This window comes from Heteronotia binoei, chromosome 3 (genome assembly GCF_032191835.1).
Source record: "Heteronotia binoei isolate CCM8104 ecotype False Entrance Well chromosome 3, APGP_CSIRO_Hbin_v1, whole genome shotgun sequence".
Classification (NCBI taxonomy): Eukaryota; Metazoa; Chordata; class Lepidosauria; order Squamata; family Gekkonidae; genus Heteronotia; species Heteronotia binoei.
Window position 1 is genome coordinate 41948525 of NC_083225.1, and position 18117 is coordinate 41966641.

General features: G+C 45.2%; 1 protein-coding gene and 1 non-coding gene across 2 annotated transcripts in view; one reads left to right on the top strand and one right to left on the bottom strand.

Moving 5' to 3' along the window:
- ITGBL1 (integrin subunit beta like 1) overlaps positions 1–18117 on the top strand; it is a 258588-nt gene that overhangs the window by 55692 nt on the left and 184779 nt on the right. The window lies entirely within an intron of this gene.
- Positions 8412–8486, bottom strand: TRNAS-GGA (transfer RNA serine (anticodon GGA)). Its single transcript has one exon. It is a non-coding gene; the product is annotated as a tRNA-Ser (tRNA).

Genomic DNA, 18117 nt, shown 5'->3' on the forward strand with positions numbered 1-18117 from the left:
CCCCAGAGCACAACAATTTATGCAGTAGCTCACAACTTTATTGCCAGTCACTCACAACTTTAATACCCGGAGCTCCCACAGTAGAATTGTTGCTCACAAGACTTTGCAGCTTAGAGGGAACATTGGCCACAATCCCTAATAGGGTTCCCAAATCCCCCGCTAGGCCTGGAGACTCCCGATTTGGAGCCTCCTCCCCCCGCTGGCCATAAAAGGGAAAGCGGGGGGGAGGGGAGGGGGGAGAACGGCAGCCCTTCCCACCCAGCCCCGATCGCAGCAGCCAGAGCTCTTCCGTTTTCTCAGGCTGCTTCCCGCCCCCAGTCAGCTGGCCGGTGAAGGGAGGGGAGCCCAGCCACGCCCCCAAAGGACCATGTGCCTTTGCGCCTCCGGAGGTGAGTGAGTTCTGTCCCCTGCATCAGATTTCCCAGAAAGGGGGGGGGCGGGGGGAGGGGGTGGAGAGGGAAATGTCTTCTCATAGGGTATAATGGGGAATTGATCTGGAGGTTTTGGGGGCTCTGGGGGAGCTGTTTTTTGAGGTAGAGGCACCAAATTTTCAATATAGTATCTAGTGCCTCTCCCCAAAGTATCCCCCAAATTTCAAAACGATTGGACCAGGGGGTCCAATTCTATGAGCCCCAAAAGAAGGTGCCCTTATCCTTCATTATTTCCTATGGAAGGAAGACATTTAAAAAGGTGTGCTGTCCCTTTAAATGTGATGGCCAGTACTCTCTTGGAGTTCAGTTATGCTTGTCACACTCTTGTTCCTGGCTCCGCCCCAATGTCTCCTGGCTCCACCCCCAAAGTCTCCTGGCTCCACCCCCAAAGTCCCCAGATATTTCTTGAATTGGACTTGGCAACCCTAATCCCTAATCATCTATCCAAGTGAGTCCATAAACCATTGTGTACAGTTCAACCCTATTCCTACGCAAACGGCTTTCTTAAATAATTCAGTTTTGCATCGTGTGCAGAAAGCCAGGAGAGTGGAAGACTTCCTGATCTCCATTCCATAAGGTAGGGGCCACAATGGAGAAGGCATGTGTAGGGGCAGTTGTTGATTTTACTCATTTGCAGGTTGGCACCCCAGAAGGCCCTGCTGAGATGACTGAAATTGTCATGGCGAAGCATAGGGAAAGAGGCAATCTTGGAAAGTGGGAGTGCAAAACCATGCGTTGTTAGAAAGCCTCCACAGTCTTTGTGTCAGCCCTCTTGCATAATTTAAAACATAAGCAAAGAAATGGGTGTTTTCTCTTTTAACAGAAACTGGCAGTTGAAGTTCTGGCCATCTATCTATGTGTATTCAGTGAATACATAAGATTGAAATTCTCTGTAGAGATTATGAGCAGTGCGGTTCTTGTTGCAACTGAGAAAATTCAGTAGATCCTTATTCCTCCTCATTGTGACATCTGCTCTGTTTGAGTTATCTCCACCTGCCCTTCATGGAGTTCATACATGGGTCTTCCTTCCACCATTCCATCTTCATAACAAATCTACGAGTTAGGTTAGATTGAGAGAGCACGGGCTAGATCCTGCCAGTCATTTCTGCTGATAGAAGGGGAGGATTTTCAACAATTCCATCCTTCCACAGCCTATGTCAGATGTCCTTGCATACTATTCCTGGGTGGCAGGGCTTTTTTTGTAGCTGGAACTCTTTTGCATATTAGGCCACACACCCCTGATGTAGCCAATCCTCCAAGAACTTACAGGGCTCTTAGTACAGGGCCTACTGTAAGCTCATGCGGCCTAATATGCAAAAGAGTTCTTACTACTAAAAAAGCCCTGCGGGTGGTCCTCTGTCCCTCAGGAGTAGTAGTTTGGAAGGTATTTGGGTTTTAGTGGGGGGGAAATGCAGAGAAGTTGTACTTCACTGATGAAAAGCCAGCTTGGTGTAGTGGTTAAGTGTGCAGACTCTTATCTGGGAGAACTGGGTTTGATTCCCCACTCCCGCACTTGCACCTGCTGTGAGAGCTTTCTCAGCTCCACCCACCTCATAGGGTGTCTGTTGTGCAGGAAGAAGATAAAGGAGATTGTAAGCCACTCTGAGATTCTGATTCAGAGAGTAGGTCGAGGTATAAATCTGCAGTCTTCTTCTTTTTCTGTCAGTGGAGGTTTTAGGTGGGATCAGGCCTCGGATTCAGCGGGAGCTCACAGGAGCACAGCTCCTGAACCTTTCTGAGAGTTCCACCTCCTCCTTCCCACCTTGTCCATTGAATAGTAGGTGCAGCTGCATAACAGTCTCTGGATGAGCTCCACTATCTATTTTTCTACAAAACAACCCCTGGGTGCGATCTAAACCCATAAAGGGCTCAAGGTCACCTTTTGGTATGATCCATCCTAGCTCTCCTTATGAGCACATTAAGCTGCCTTATACTGAGTCATTGGTCCAGCAAATTCACTCTAGACTGGCAGCAGCTCTCCAGGGTCTCAGGAAGGTGTATTTCACATCATTTACCACCCCCTCCTTTTTAACTGGAGATGCTGGGGACACCGGGTATTGAACCCAGGACTTTCTGCATCCCAAGCAGATGTTATACCACTGAGCCACAGCCCAATTAGTGCTGATTCCAGTGGTGGGGCTGTTGGAAATTGTTGCTGTTGACACAGAACAGTTCATCAGGGGTTCTGCATTGGAGCCAAGCTAGAGAATGAAAGAACTATGCAGCAGAAGGAAAGGCTTATTTACAGCATTTTGTATCTCATAAGATACAAAACAACAGCAACAAACTGATCCTCAGTAAACTCTTGATCTGAAAGATGATGCATGATTCATGCAAAGCACTACAGAAATTACTGCTTACTTCCTGACATTTTTGTTCCATACTTTAATTACCTTGACAAAGAAAATGAACAAACCCCTTTAAAAGTTTAACACTCTTAATGAATTAAACCTCACAACAAATAAAAGAACAATGTAGTAGTGTAGAGGCAGCAGGAGAATTTAGATGAATTAAATGGATGGGCTAATAGATGGCAAAATGCTATTCAGGCTCCAATTACCGCAAAATGGTATGTAGGCATGATAAGGAACAGTACAAAACACCCTAATTAATTGGACTTATTCTATGGAATATTGGGGGGGAAAGGAACAAAATCATGTGCAATCAGCAACTGGTATATAAACATAGCTGGACTATGCTATTTCATGCAGATAAAATATGTATTTTTTCATATCAAGTCACAGCTGATTTATGGTGATCTCAAGACAGGAGACCTTCAGAGGTGGTTTGCCATTGTCTGCCTTTGTGTCGTGACCCTGGACTTTCTTGGTGGCCCTCTGCTGGGTCCTCTGGGTACACATATCCCCAGTCATGCAAAGGGAGGCTGAAGTCATATGGTAAAGGCAGTCCCCTGTGCAAGCACCGAGTCATTACCGACCCATGGGGTGATGTCACGTTGCAACATTTTCTTGGCAGACTTTTTACTGGGTGGTTTGCCATTGCTTTCCCCAGTTATCTACACTTTACCCCCAACAAGCTGAGTACTCATTTTTTCTGCCTTCAGGAAGTCTGAGTAAATTACAAATAAATAAATAAATAAACCTTGAGCCAGCTACCTGAAATGAGCTTCCCCCGGGATTGAACTCGTCATGAGCAGAGCTTGGACTGCAGCTTACCACTCTGTGCCACGGGGCTCCTTCAAGTCATATAGCTTTAAACAATTAGTAAGAATGTCCTTGGCTAGTGCTGGAGCATGTGCTCATGTTCATTCATTAGTATTCCTCAATCTCAGGATCTCCAGACAAATTACATGAAAGATCCATAACTGGGTCTCTCAATATTTTCCTTCAATATGTCCTTCAGTGCTTCTGAAATACTGCCAGGATTTCAGAGCTCCAAATTTACCTTCTCTTCTTTGTGATGTGGAGCTGTTCTAGTGATTCTTTTTTTATTTCTGATTTTTTTAAAAAAACTGAGCACAGCACATGTGTGTTTTGCTGTAACTTTTACTTCCTTCAGTTTTCTTCTTTTCCCTTCTTCTGCATTACTGTTGCACACATGTGCAGTAAGAAGAATAAGAATAAGATTATATTGAATTTACATCCTGCCCTCCCCTCCAAATCTCAGAGCAGTTCACAATCTCCTTTATCATCCTCCCCCACAACAGGCACCCTGGGAGGTGGGTGAGGCTGAGAGAGCTCTCACAGAAACTGCCATTTCAAGGACAACTCCTATGAGAGCTATGGCTGACTCAAGGCCATTCCAGCAGCTGCAGGTGGAGGAGTGGGGAATCAAACCTGATTCTTCCTGATAAAGAGTCCACACACTTAACCACTAAACCGAACTGTCTCTCAAACTGGCTCTCAGTAATGAAGCATCCTATAAAAGCTGTCATGATATGATTGGATACATAGTTTGCTTTTTGTCAACGTGTGGGAAGCACATGCATGTGTCAGTAAAACATTGTACAAGAAGCATCTTGATGCAATCATTCATATAATCCCTTTTGGATTGCTTTCTGCAGTGTTTTATCAGCATGCATGTTCACTTCAGTGACATAGAAGGGGAATGTAAATTAACTGAAAGAGCTGAAAGCTAGAGAAATGAGTTCAGATAATAACTAATAAGAATGAGTCAAGCATTGACATTAATTGACCTTGGAAGAGTAACTAATTCAAATGAAATTTGCTCTGCCTATTGGATCCTAGTCTATTAGGTTAGCTCTGGCTGTTTTTCTGATGCTATTGTGATAACTGCAGCTGCAGTCAGCTTCCAACTCTGTTTCCTCATGCTGTCTTTATGTTTCTGTTTGTCTGCCACTATGACAGCAACCCTAATTATGTCTACTCAGAATTCTGTTGAGGTCTGTTTAATGGGGCTTTCTCCCAAGGAAGTGTTCTTAGGATTGCATTGTATGAGAAGCAGGGGCAGGGCAGCAAAAGAGAGAGTGATTCAGCACATATACATCTGATATGTACATTGACCAACCAGAACACTTAGCCCATGTTGACACCAAACTGTGTTATTCCTGGTTGGTGTCTATGTGCAGTGTTTTCCCTCAGTCTTATTGCTTTCTTACTGGTGTGGACAGGCTGTCTTCTGTACAAACAGGGATGCTGTTTTGCTGAGCTGTCCTAGTTGCTTGGCACCTGCCTGACAGTAAGAATGTGTGAGCACTTATTTGCAGTCTATGACAGTGTAGCAGAAACCAGGCTGGGGAAGGAGAACAAGGGCTATCAGCAAAAGCTTTGCTTGTATTCTCTGCGAAGCAAGAGGAGTCGCTGTGCCATTTGGGAGAGGGAGTCAAAAAAGCAGAGGCTAGTCTTGCTCTGTCCCAGTCTCCCTTCTCACAACTGGCAGCTTGCCTACTTTGCAAAGTGAAGGCTGTTGAGCTTCTGTGCTCTGGCAGCAATAGAAGGGAGAGGAATAGGAGAAAAGGATCAGATGCTCAGCCTGCTAAGATCCTCTTCCTAAACCCTGTTCTCTTGCGTCCCAGCAGGTGATGCAAGTGGTAATAAAAGACGGCTTTTTCAGTGGTAGTGGCACTTCACCTTTGGAAAGCCTTTGAGAAGAGCTGCTACAGGAGGTTCATCTGATGCTTACCTTCCTGTCTTTTAGGCACCAGCCCCAAACATTTCTGTTTACGGAAGTTTGAACTAAAAAGTTCCATGTTTTAAAGCTCTTTTTATGATCTGCTTCAAGCTGCAGATCTGTTTTATGAATATCACTTTTGGCTGAGAGTGGCATGATGTAGCCTGGTCTCATCAGATCTCGAGAGCTAAGCAGGCTTGCTACTTGGAAGAGAGACCACCAAGGAAAGTTCTTCAGAGGAAGTCAATGGCAAACCACCTCTGCTTAATGATTTCCCTTGAGAACCTCTTGCTGGAGTTGCCATGCGACTTGATGAAACTTTACAAACATACTAGGCAGGCCGGCTCTAGGTTGGGAAATACCTGGAGATTTGGGGGAGGGGTGAAGCCTGGGTAGGGAGGAACCTGGGCAGGGTATAATACCAAAGATCCCACCCTCCAAAGCAGCCATCTCCCTTCCTCAGGGGAACTGATTTTGGTCAGAGATCTCCAGATGCCATCTGAAGGTTGGTAACCCTGACACATATATGTCCAGACTTGTTTTAAGGGCTTGCTTTAATAGTGGTATTTTTATGTTGTTGTTAGGACTTGATTGTTTTCACATTGTAATTAACACATAGAATTCATTGCTGCAGGAAGTGGTGGCAGAAGCACAGACAGCTTCAAGAGGGAACTGGATAAACAGATGGAGCAGAGGTCCATTGCCCCCCCCCCCAAGGACGAAATAACGAGACAGACACCAAGTGATTGGAATAAAATTGGGCCACTTTATTAATTAACCTCACAAACAGCAAGGGTACCCCACCAGCGGCCTGGCCAGGGCTAGGGGTCACCGTGACCGCTCCCCTGCCATAATGGGTGAGAGACCCAGCCCCCCGGCCAGAGCTGAGCGCCTCAGCTCCCTCCGGGCAGGCCCAGCAGGGAGGCCCGCACCAGAGGGCCCAAACCCAGACACACATCTCGCCAGAAAGCAGACTCTAGCCGAGTCTCCCGGCAGTCTGCAATCTCCACCCGGGTCTTCAAACCCCAGGGTTGATCATGACAGACCCCAAATTCCCCAAAAGGGGGATGCTTCACAGTCCTCCCCTGGCCGCATAGTGCCCTAAACCCCAAAAACCTGCCACTAAAGTGACCGCCTATTTAACAGCACCTCCCAATAGCCAAATCCACAATCCACTGCAATGCTATGTAGGGTAGGTGAAAAACACAACCTGGGCAACGCCAATCAGCCAGGGTGCAAAAAAATTCTTACCCAGCTCCTCAAAGAAGCAACCAGCAAATGCCTACATAACATACAGGGCGGGTGGGAGGGGCCGAAGCAGCGCCCAACGCAGACTGAGAGGAGCGCAGGTCTGGCTGTCAATCAGCCGGACCTCGCCCTCCAGCCTGCGTGGCTAAACGGGCTTCCTCTGTCTCTCCCCATCCGGGGAGGCAAACTCGTGCCTCTGCAGCCCAGCCTGAGGGCTGCAGGCACCTGATTTATGGCTATTAGCCGCAGGGTATAGAGGAAGTACTATGTCTGGGTTAGTGATGCTCTGTATTATTGATGCTTGTGAGGCAACAGTGGGAGGGCTTCAGAAGTTCTGGCCCCACTGATGGACCTCCTGATGGCACCTGAGTTTTGGCTACTGTGTGACACAGAGTGTTGGACTGGATGGGCCATTGGCCTGATCCAGCATGGCTTCTCTTATATTCCTTATGTTCTTATGATCTCTTATATAAGCTGCTGCTACAAGCAGGTTGCTGCTGGGAGAACACACACATTTTCCAAATAAATGAACTCTCACCTGATTGCAAATGTTCGGGTACCTGATTATCCATGAGTCTGCTTCTTCATGTACACAAAGGGAGTGGGGATGTTTTTGTTACAAAAATGGAACATTGGGGTGAAGGGAGGTAAACCCTGTGCCTTCCTATGCCTTGGCTAACTTTATAAAGCATTTAATTTTCTCCAAGGAAGCATTTCATGGCTCCTTGATGGATAGCGGGAAGTCACTTAAATTAGTCAGGAGCTGGAAGAAAAATGCTGAAATGAATGAAGGCAGCACAGGGCTCTTGTGAGCATGCAAGATGCAGTGCCCCTTGCTGTTTCTATTTTAAAATAGGCAGTGGGAAAGAAAGGAGAAGGAAAACCCCTTGTCTCCACTCCTATGTGTCTGCTCTGCAAGGAAGAACTTTAATGGCCTGTAAAATGGAGATCCTTTTTCTTCTTTGTCTGCGGTATAGAAAAGAGGATCTCTTGGTAGAGAACTACTAACTCTGATCATTTCATCCTAGCTAAAAGAGAGAGAGAGGTACGACCAGGAATGCATTATGCCTTTCATTGCTTCCATGAAAGGGATCCTTTTTTCCCTCCATGTGCGTGTACATATAAAGTGCTACCAAGTCACAGCTGACTTATGACAACCCCTCAAAGGGCTTTCAAGGCAAGAGATGAATAGAGGTGGTTTGCCATTGCCTGCCTCTGCATAGGAATCCTGGACTTCCTTAGTGGCCTCCCATTTAAGTATTAACCAGGGCTGACCCTTTTTAGCTTCTGAATTCTAATGAGATTGAGCTAGCTTGGGTCCGGATCAGGGTCTTTCCCCCCTGTCTGATAACAATTCAAGAAGGTGGTTCCATTTAGATGAGTGGTATTATTCCTGAGAATTTCATCCCAGTGGAGAAAAGGACATTACAGGTGAGACTGTTTTCTTTTTAAACCACTAGAAAGCGATCACTGAATTAACAATCTCAAACATATGGTATGAACATATATGAACATATGAAGCTGCCTTATACTGAATCAGACCTTTGGTCCATCAAAGTCAGTATTGTCTTCTCAGACTGGCAGCGGCTCTCCAGGGTCTCAAGCTGAGGTTTTTCACACCTATTTGCCTGGACCCTTTTTTGGAGATGCCAGGGATTGAACCTGGGACCTTCTGCTTTCCAAGCAGATGCTCTACCGCTGAGCCACCATCCCTCCCCAACACTAATGACACTAAAAACTCTGAACAACATTTTTACTGGACATGATGAGCTAAACCCAAATAAAAGCATCTTTGTACATCCCGAATGCATATCTTCTCATTCTGGTGTTTTTGGGATGACAGGGCACCAATCCTGTCCAACAATTCATATGGTATGGGAAGGCTGGAGCTCTCTGGACCCGGTGCATCATTTCTCTGGTCATTTAGTAGTAATAGTTCAATGCTGGCTGTCCATGGCTGGGTTTGATTGTAGCCAACTGGGAAATGTCTTTGAGAACATTTTTGAATTCCTTGTAGCTCAGTGACAGCCTAGAGAAAGGTCTTGTAGATGCTGGAGAAGATAACTTGTTTTGAGAACTGAAAAATGCAAAACATCAAAGAATGTGGTACTTTCATGATTAATTTGAAACAAATGGCTTTCCCTGTGCAAATGTTAAAAAGTTATTAAATGACACTACAGCATCTAGCTAAGGCAGTTTTACACAAAATAGCTTACTAGCAAACATATGTCTCCCAGTTTCCTGAAACAATAAAGTCTGATTAAAATTTTATGTACCTTGTTGTTTTCATCTGCCACTATTAATAGCCACTCTAACACTTGCTGTAGATAAAGGTTTCCTGTATAATTTTTCTCTTTGTGTAGAGAGTGTTTAGGGTTGCTAAACCTTTGCTCTCAATCTCTGGGAGTGGTTGGGCATAAGGAGGAGAAGCATCAGACAGTGTCATGACATCACTTCCATGTTTTACCTGGTGTCAAGATGTGCTATTGTAAAGCCATAGAAAGTTTTGCTATTGTAAAGCCATAGAGAGTTTTGGGAATTTCCTAGAGTTTTCTGATGCCTCTTCCTGGTAAAACCAAGACATGACATTCTGATGTTTTCCTCCTCCCCACTACTTTATTGAGAATCAGTGAGAGGACTCTCACCACAAACATGTAAAAGACGTTATCATAGTTCCAGAATTCTTTCACTGCCAAACAAGTGTTTCCTACTTATTTCATTAATCAGCGCTTTTTTCGTAGAAAAAGCCTAGCAGGAACTCATTTGCATATTAAGACAAATCAGACAGTTTGGTGTAGTTAATTGCACAGCCTCTTATCTGGGAGAACAGGGTTTGATTCCCCACTTCTCCGCTTGCATCTGTTGGAATGGCCTTGGGTCAGCCATAGCTCTCATAGGAGTTCTCCTTGAAAGGGCAGCCACTGTAAGAGCTCTTTCAGCCCCACCTACCTCACAGGGTGAGTTGTGGGGAGGGGGAGGTAAAGGAAATTGTGACCGCTCTGAGATTCAGAGTATAGGGCAGGATATAAATCCAATATCTTCTTCTTCCTCTTGTTAAGCTATACCCCCTGATGTAACCATTGTTTCACATAGGGCTTTTTAAAGAAAAAGCCGAGCAGGGATTCGTTTGCATATTGGGCCACACCCCCTGATGCCAAGCCAGCCGGAACTGCATTCCTGTGCATTCCTGCTCAATAAAAGCCCTGTGCATTCCTGCTAAAAAAAAGTTATTATTGATTGTAAAGTACACCCTTCCACCATCTTCAGAATAGTGGCTTACAAAAATCATAACATCTGGTTAAAGTAAAGAAATTCATTAATTTGATCACTCTTGCTTTGTTTGTCTTAAAAATTGACATTTGTAAAATCAATCAAATAACAACGATATATTGCAGGTATGTCCAACAGGTAGATCACAATCTACCAGTAGATCGCGGAGGGGTCAGAGGTAGATCACCAGCCCCACTTGGTCTCATGGTTTGCTGGACAGGTGTTTGGATTTTTTTTTATGATTGTTTGGTGTGATGGTATTTGATTATTGGTGCGAGTATGATGAATTCTTATTTTTACTTTTAGAACTGCATGTGTGGTTTTGGCATCATCCAGGGGTCTTCAGTTCCTGTTGATCTTTAATACTTTGGGACAGTGACAGTTTTGGACCAAATTCAGCCAGTGTTAACTTAGCATCCCAGCCACCCCAATATAACAAAGATGAGTGTTCCAAAGAAGAGCAAAACCTACCACTTTCATGATGAATGGGAAATGGACTACTTCATCATGGTGAAAGACAAGTGTTATTGTCTACTTTGTAACGCCACTATATTCTTGCCCAAAAAGGGTAATCTGGAGCATCATTACAAGGCTCTGCATAGCAATAAGTTTGATGCTGATTTTCCACCCAAAAGTGAAATTCATAAACTGAAGCTCAAAGAACTTAAATCTAAATTCGCTGCACAGCAACAGTTGATGGCGAAGCCAAGGTCACATTCGGTCAATGCAACCATGGCATCCTTCAAGGTCAGCAACCTGGTCGCAAAGAAATGCAAACCTTTCAATGAAGGAGAATTTGTAAAAGATTGTTTTCTTGAAGCAGCAGACAATCTTTTTGAAGGATTTAAGAATAAGAAAGAGGTCATAGCTGGTGTTCAAGATATACAATTGTCAAGAAACATTGTCGTGTGGCAAATAGAAAAGATGTGTGGAGACACAGCTGAACAATTGTTGGAGGATGTTTCAGTTTGTGTTGCTTTCTCACTCCAACTTTCCTTTCTTTTGTGACAAAGTGTAATCTTTCATTGCATAAACTTGTTCCCATCACTACTGATGGAGCAAGAGCAATGACAGGTGAGGTTAATGGTTTTATAGGCCTCTGTAGACAGCATGACAACTTTCCAGATTTCCTTTCTCATCACTGCATCATTCACCACCAAGTTTTGGCAAGCAAGAGACTCAATACAAAGACTGCCATGGACATCACTTTCAAAACTGTAAATTCAGTTCGTGGAAGATCACTTCAAAGACAGCTTTTCAAACTTACTCTTGATGAAGGGGCAGCAGGAAATCATTTGGCACACAGATGTAAGGTGGCTAAGTAGGCACAAATTTCTGCAAAGATTTCGTGATTTGCTGAATGAAATAAGAAGGTTTTTAAAGGAGAGGGGAGATGACAAAGCAGAGTTGGAAGATGAGGAGTGGTTATGTGATCTGGCATTTCTCACTGACTTTACAGGAGAACTAAGTGATATGAACATTGGTCGAGAGCAGACAACCCCCTCTGAAGAGAACTGCTGACTTGGTGAAGATGACACAGGAAGTGGCGTCATAGAAATAACATGAGATTTCTTTACCATTGAAAACGAGACTTCGTGGCAAGAAGGGAAGAAAGAAGCCATTAAGAAAAGGGAAGACAGTAAGCCTCCCAGCCCTCTCTAGGACTTTAAATCATAGAGAAGTATTGGCGGCCATTAAAAGAAGGTCAAAATTTTAAAAATTAATTAAAAGAAATCAGGACTTTAAAAATAGTGGAGCTGGTAGATATTACGATTAAAAGATGAAATCTATTGGATTATATGTTCAGAATCAACTTTGGTGCAGTTTTGGAGAAAAAAGAAATTTTTTTTAAAGGGACAGAAAAGCCGTGGATGCCATTTTGAAGGAATAAGAATTTTTTAAAATCAATATCTGGACTTAGGGGCATCAGGGAACGGCGATTTGGGGCTCATATAAAAGGGCATGAGCCAATCTACAAGACTGTGTATTTGAAAACTGAATTTGTGAGCTCAACTTTAAAGCCTATTTAAGCAATGGGCAAATAGGGATGTCTGTGCAAAAATCAGCAACAAAGCAGATTTGAACGAGAGCTGGGTCAAGCAAAATGGCAGATTGGTCATGGCAGATTGAGAAGAAAGATGAAGAAGCAAAAATGGCCAAATGGCAGGAGGCAATGGATGCTATGGAAGCAAGATTGGTAAAGATAATAAAGGAGTCAAAAATAGAAATAAAGAAAGAAATAAAAAAAGACATTGAGTCCAGTGCAGAAGAGGTTAAAAAGGAAATTACAAAAGAAATTAAAAAAGAAATTGAAGATCTTAGAAAAGATTCTCAAGCAGCTATAAAGAAAGTTAAAATCGGCCGAGGAAATACAGTATGAATATAATTGGTTTCAATTGCAACAAATAAAGAGTTTGCTTGAACAGGACATTAAGAAATATGGAATAAGACAAGAACAAACAGAACTGGAGAGAATGCTGTTTGGGGAGAATGAAAAGCTGATTTCAAAGACATAAACTATTACTAAAATGGTCTATGGAAGATGAAGTGGTTAAATCACAAATGATAAAATGGGCGATAAATACAAATAAAGAAATACGGACAGAATCATGGGGACATTTATGGAAGAACTCTATGTAAATATCTACATGTTATAAAATTAAGGAAAATTGTTTTAAAATGTTATATAGGTGGTATATGACACCTAAGAAACTGGCAAAAATGAACAATCAGGTGTCGGATAGATGTTGGAAATGTAAAAAACAAGAAGGATCTTTCTAACATATGTGGTGGACTTGTGAAAAGGCAAAACAATTTTGGCAAATGATTCAGCAAGAGATTTCGAAAATTTTGGGATATAATATTAAGAAGGCACCAGACTTTTTTTGTTGGGATTACAAATGGAAACATTTTTAAAACAAGATAGAATGATAATTTGGTATATGCTTTCAGCTGCAAGGACATTATATGCGCAGATGTGGAAACAAGACAAAATACCAGAAATGTGGGAGTGAATTTTGAAAGTTATGTATTGGAGTGAAACGAACAAGCTTACAAGAATCTTAAAAGAACAAGATTTAGAGAAGTTTAAAAATGAATGGGCAAAGTACAAAAGTATTTTGAAAAACAACGGAATGTTAAAGGATATTTGGCGATTTTTTACAATGGTTAATCTCTAAGGAAACTTTATTTTATTTATGGATTTATTCGATTTAAGGCAGGCTCAGGGCGGCTTACAACATAGAATTCAAAACAATAAAGTTAATAAATATTAAAATACACTGAATAATTTACAACAGTTAAAACGATAAAGCAAGAAAACAATCTAACAGTTCGGTGCTATTCTCACAACCATTACTTCACAGTTTTTAGGTACCAGTCAGTTATATGCCAACCGGAAGAGGACCGTCTTACAGGCCTTGCGGAACTGCCCAAGGTTCCGCAAGGCCCTCACCTCTTCCGGTAGCTGGTTCCACCAGCAGGGAGCTGTGATTGAAAAGGCCCTATCCCTAGTTGACTTCAGACAGGCCTCCCACCTGGGGAACCCTAATAACAGCCAGGCAGTGGCATTCTGCACTAGCTGCAACTTCTGGGTTCGTCACAGGGGCAGCCCCATTTAGAGGGCATTACAGTAGTCCAACCACAAAGTGACCGTTGCATAGATCACTGTTGCCAAGTCGCCATGCTTTAGGAAAGGGGCCAACTGCCTCACCCATCTAAGATGAAAAAATGCAGACTTAGCAGTGGCTGCTATCTGGGCCTCCATTGTCAGGGCAGGTTCCATTAGTACCCCCAAGCTCTTGACCCTGTGCACACTGTCAAAAGCCGATAGGGGAATTTCCCTTCCTGGACCACACCAACCCAAACAAAGGACCTCTGTCTTCGCTGGATTTAGTTTCAATCTACTCAGCCGAAGCCATCCAGCCACGGCTTGGAATGCCAGGTCCAGATTTTTTGGGACATAGTCAGGGCGGCTGTCCATTAGTAGATAGAGCTGGGTGTCATCAGCATACTGGTGACAACCCAACCCATACCTCCGGGCAATCTGGGCAAAGGGGTGCATGTAGATGTTGAACAACATCAGGGAAAGCACTGCTCCCTGAGGCACCCCGCAATCAAGCGTGTGTCTCCGGGACAGTTCATCCCCAATCGCCACCCTTTGTCCCCGACCTCAAAAAAAGAAAAAAGCCATTGTAGGGCCAACCCCTGAATCCCCGCGTCGGCGAGACGGCAAGTCAGCAACCGATCGTATTGAACACTGCCGATAGGTCTAACAACATCAGTACCGCTGAGTCGCCTCGATCCAGGTGCCGCTGAAGGGCAACCAGCACTGTCTCCATCCCAGAGAAAGCCGGACTGGTGGGGATCAAGAACGGAAGTATCCTCCAGAAAGCTCTGTAACTGCAACGTCACTGCCCTCTCAATAATTTTACCCCAAAAGGGTAAATTCGAGACCGGCCAGTAATGTGCCAATTCGGCCAGATCTAGTGTCAATTTTTTCAGGAGAGGGCAGACCACCGCCTCTTTAAGAGGTGCTGGAAAATGCCCTTCCATAAGGGATTTATTCACGATATCCCGTACAGGATATCTGAGCTCCCTCTGGCAAGCTTTAATAAGCCAGGAGGGGCAAGGGTCCAAATCACAAGTTGTAGGGCGTGCAGACGAGAGGATCCTGTCAACTTCCTCTAGGCTGAGAGTACTGAAACAATCCAGAACACAACCAGAAGACAGGCACGGGGCCTCGAGTTCACATACTGTCTCTAATGTGGTGGGAAGGTCGTGGCAGAGCGATATGATCTTATCTGCAAAGAAATTCGCAAAGGCCTCACAGCCGATCTCCAATTCCTTAGAATTTGGTCTGCCTTGTGGCAGCGTTGTAAGAGTCCGAATTGTATTGAACAATTGTGCCTGGCGTGAAATTGCAGACGCAATCTTGGCCGCAAAGTATGTTTATTTATTTATATCTGGACTTATATCCCGCCCTTCTCACCGAAGTGTCTCAGGGCGGCTTACAACATTATAATTTACATAGATTTGGTTTAAAAACATTTACAAATAAGTTAAAACCATAATTGATAAAACAAAATAGGAATAAAACCAGCGGTCTGTAGATGCATTTTTGTTCCATCCAGAAGATGTTCTCATTGTCAGTTAGATGTTATAGGCCTGCCGGAAGAGGGCTGTCTTACAGGCCCTGCGGAACTGCCCTAGGTCCCGCAGGGCCCGCACCTCCTCCGGCAGCTGGTTCCACCAGTAAGGTGCCGTTATTGAGAAGGCCCGGTCCCTGGTGACCTTTAGACGGGCCTCCTTTGGCCCGGGGATTACCAGCAGGTTTTGTGAACCCGGTCGTAGTACTCTCTGGGGAACATGTGGAGAGAGACGGTCCCTAAGGTAGGCAGGTCCTAGGCCATATAGGGCTTTAAAGGTAATGACCAACACCTTGTACTGGACTCGGAATATTACTGGCAGCCAGTGCAGGTCCCGGAGCCCCGACCGTATGTGCTCCCATCTTGGGAGCCCTAGTAGCAGCCGGGCAGCGGCGTTCTGCACTAACTGCAGTTTCCGGGTCCGGCACAAGGGTAGCCCCATGTAGAGGGCATTACAGTAGTCCAACCTCGAGGTGACCGTAGCATGAATCACTGTTGCTAGGTCGTCGCGTTCCAGGAAGGGGGCCAACTGCCTCGCCCGCCTAAGATGAAAAAATGCGGACTTGGCAGTGGCTGCTATCTGAGCCTCCATCGTCAGTGAGGGCTCCAATAGTACCCCCAAGCTCTTGACCCTGCCCGCCGCTATCAACGGCGCGCCGTCAAAAACTGGCAGGGGGATTTCCCTTCCCGGGCCGCAACGACCCAAGCAAAGGACCTCTGTCTTCGCTGGATTCAGCTTCAGCCCACTCAGCCTAAGCCACCTAGCCACTGCCTGTAGCGCCCGGTCCAGATTTTCTGGGGCGCAGGCGGGCCGGCCGTCCATGAGCAGATAGAGCTGGGTGTCATCAGCATATTGATGACAACCCAGCCCATACCTTCGGGCAATCTGGGCAAGGGGGCGCATATAGATGTTGAATAACATCGGGGAAAGTACCGCCCCTTGAGGCACTCCGCAATCAAGCGTGTGTCTGCGGGACAGTTCCTCCCCAATCGCCACCCTTTGTCCCCGACCCTCAAGGAAAGAGGAAAGCCATTGCAAGGCCAGCCCCTGTATCCCTGTGTCGGCAAGGCGGCACGCCAGGAGCCGATGGTCGACCGTATCGAACGCTGCCGATAGGTCTAACAACATCAGCACTGCCGAGCCGCCTTGATCCAGATGCCGCTGAAGATCATCCACCAGGGCGACCAGCACCGTCTCCGTCCCATGGCCCGGGTGGAAACCAGACTGGTAGGGGTCAAGGACTGAAGCATCCTCCAGGAATGCTTTCTTTGTGGCTTTGACTGCCATCTCATAGGACCTCATAAACTCTCTATAAGATTTTCTCGTTACTTTGTCTCGAGTACGCCGCCATGGCCTCTCTAGTCGTCTGAGTCCTCGCTTCAGCTGCCGCAACTCCTGGTTATACCAAGGTGCCGGCCTTGGGCGAGGGCACAGAGGACGCTGAGGTGCGATCTCATCAATGGCCCTGGAGAGTCTGTCATTCCAAGACTCCATCAGGTCATCCAAGGAATCGCCAGGAGGCCAGGGATCCTGTAGAGACATCCACACGAGCCTTGAGGGCATAGTGGTCCGATCATGGCACTGCTTCAGCAGTAATATCGTCCACTAAAACTCCCACCCCGAAGACCAAGTCTAACTTGTGCCTGGTGAGTGGGCATTGTAACAATTTGAGAGAGTCCTAGAGTCACCATGGATGACACTAGGTCCATCACCTAACTGGAGGTCGCATCATCGGCATGGACATTGAAGTCACCCAGGATCAAAAGCCTTGGGTACTCCAATGCCCAGCCTGTTGCGGCCTCCATCAGGGATGGTAAGGCGCCAGCTGGTGCGTTAGGCGGTTGGTACACCAGTCAGATCGCCAACCCCTCCCCAACGTCCCATGCCAGACCAGCACATTCAATGCCCTTGATCTCCGGGGCCGGGAGAGCCCGGAAGGAGTAAGCCTCTCATAGGAATAGGGCCACCCCTCCCCCCCACCTGCTAGTCCGTGACTGGTGAAAGACTGAGTATCCTGGGGTGGGCCATCTGGGAGAGAGCTATAGTCTCCCCATCGCGCACCCAAGTCTCGGTCACGCATGCCAGGTCCACATCCTGCTCAAGCAGGAACTCTCGAAGGATAAAGGTCTTATTGTTTATGCACCTGGCATTGCATAACACCAGTGATGGAGGCGAGTAGTTCAGCCTGACCCCACTACCTGCCACCGTCGGGATGAGACACAGGCTGGAAGGGGGTCGAGCTCTATCATGTCTCGGCCTCCTTCCCTTATAATTCTTCCTGTTCCCACCGTCATACCTTCCCCTCCCCAGGAGTACTGGAATCTCCAGGCCAGTCATCTCCTGCTGGTGTCCACCAAAGCTTCAGCCCAGCGAAATAAGCTGAGTTCACCACCGTACTCCCTCCCCTACCCTTCCTTCTCTAGCCAATCTATCCATTCCCAATTTAAATTGACCTGCCAATAGTATCTAATAGTTATTTAGTTAAAAAAAACCCCACCCCACAACCTACCCATTAATTCATTAGCTAGAATAATTAACTCCACTTGCTCCTTAATTATAAAAGCCCTCCCAATCAATTACCCTTCCCCAATTAATTTGCCAAAAATACAATTTCCTCAATAAGTCAATCAATTAAACAATATGGATTATAGTAAAAAAGCAAGATTATTGGAATATATCTTTTTTGGGTTTTTTTTGTTAATGACTTAAAATGGATTATAATTATAACCTATGTTTTTTCTTCTCTTTTTGATTTTTTTTAATGAAGTAAGATTCTTTAGTAGATAAAGTTTTACCTTTTTAAACAAATTAAATAAAATACACTGCCGGGGGTCACCAAAAGGGGGGAGGGATGGAGAAAATGTAATGTATATGTATTAATTTTTAATAACAAATAATAATGTGCCATTACAATATATTACAGTATAAT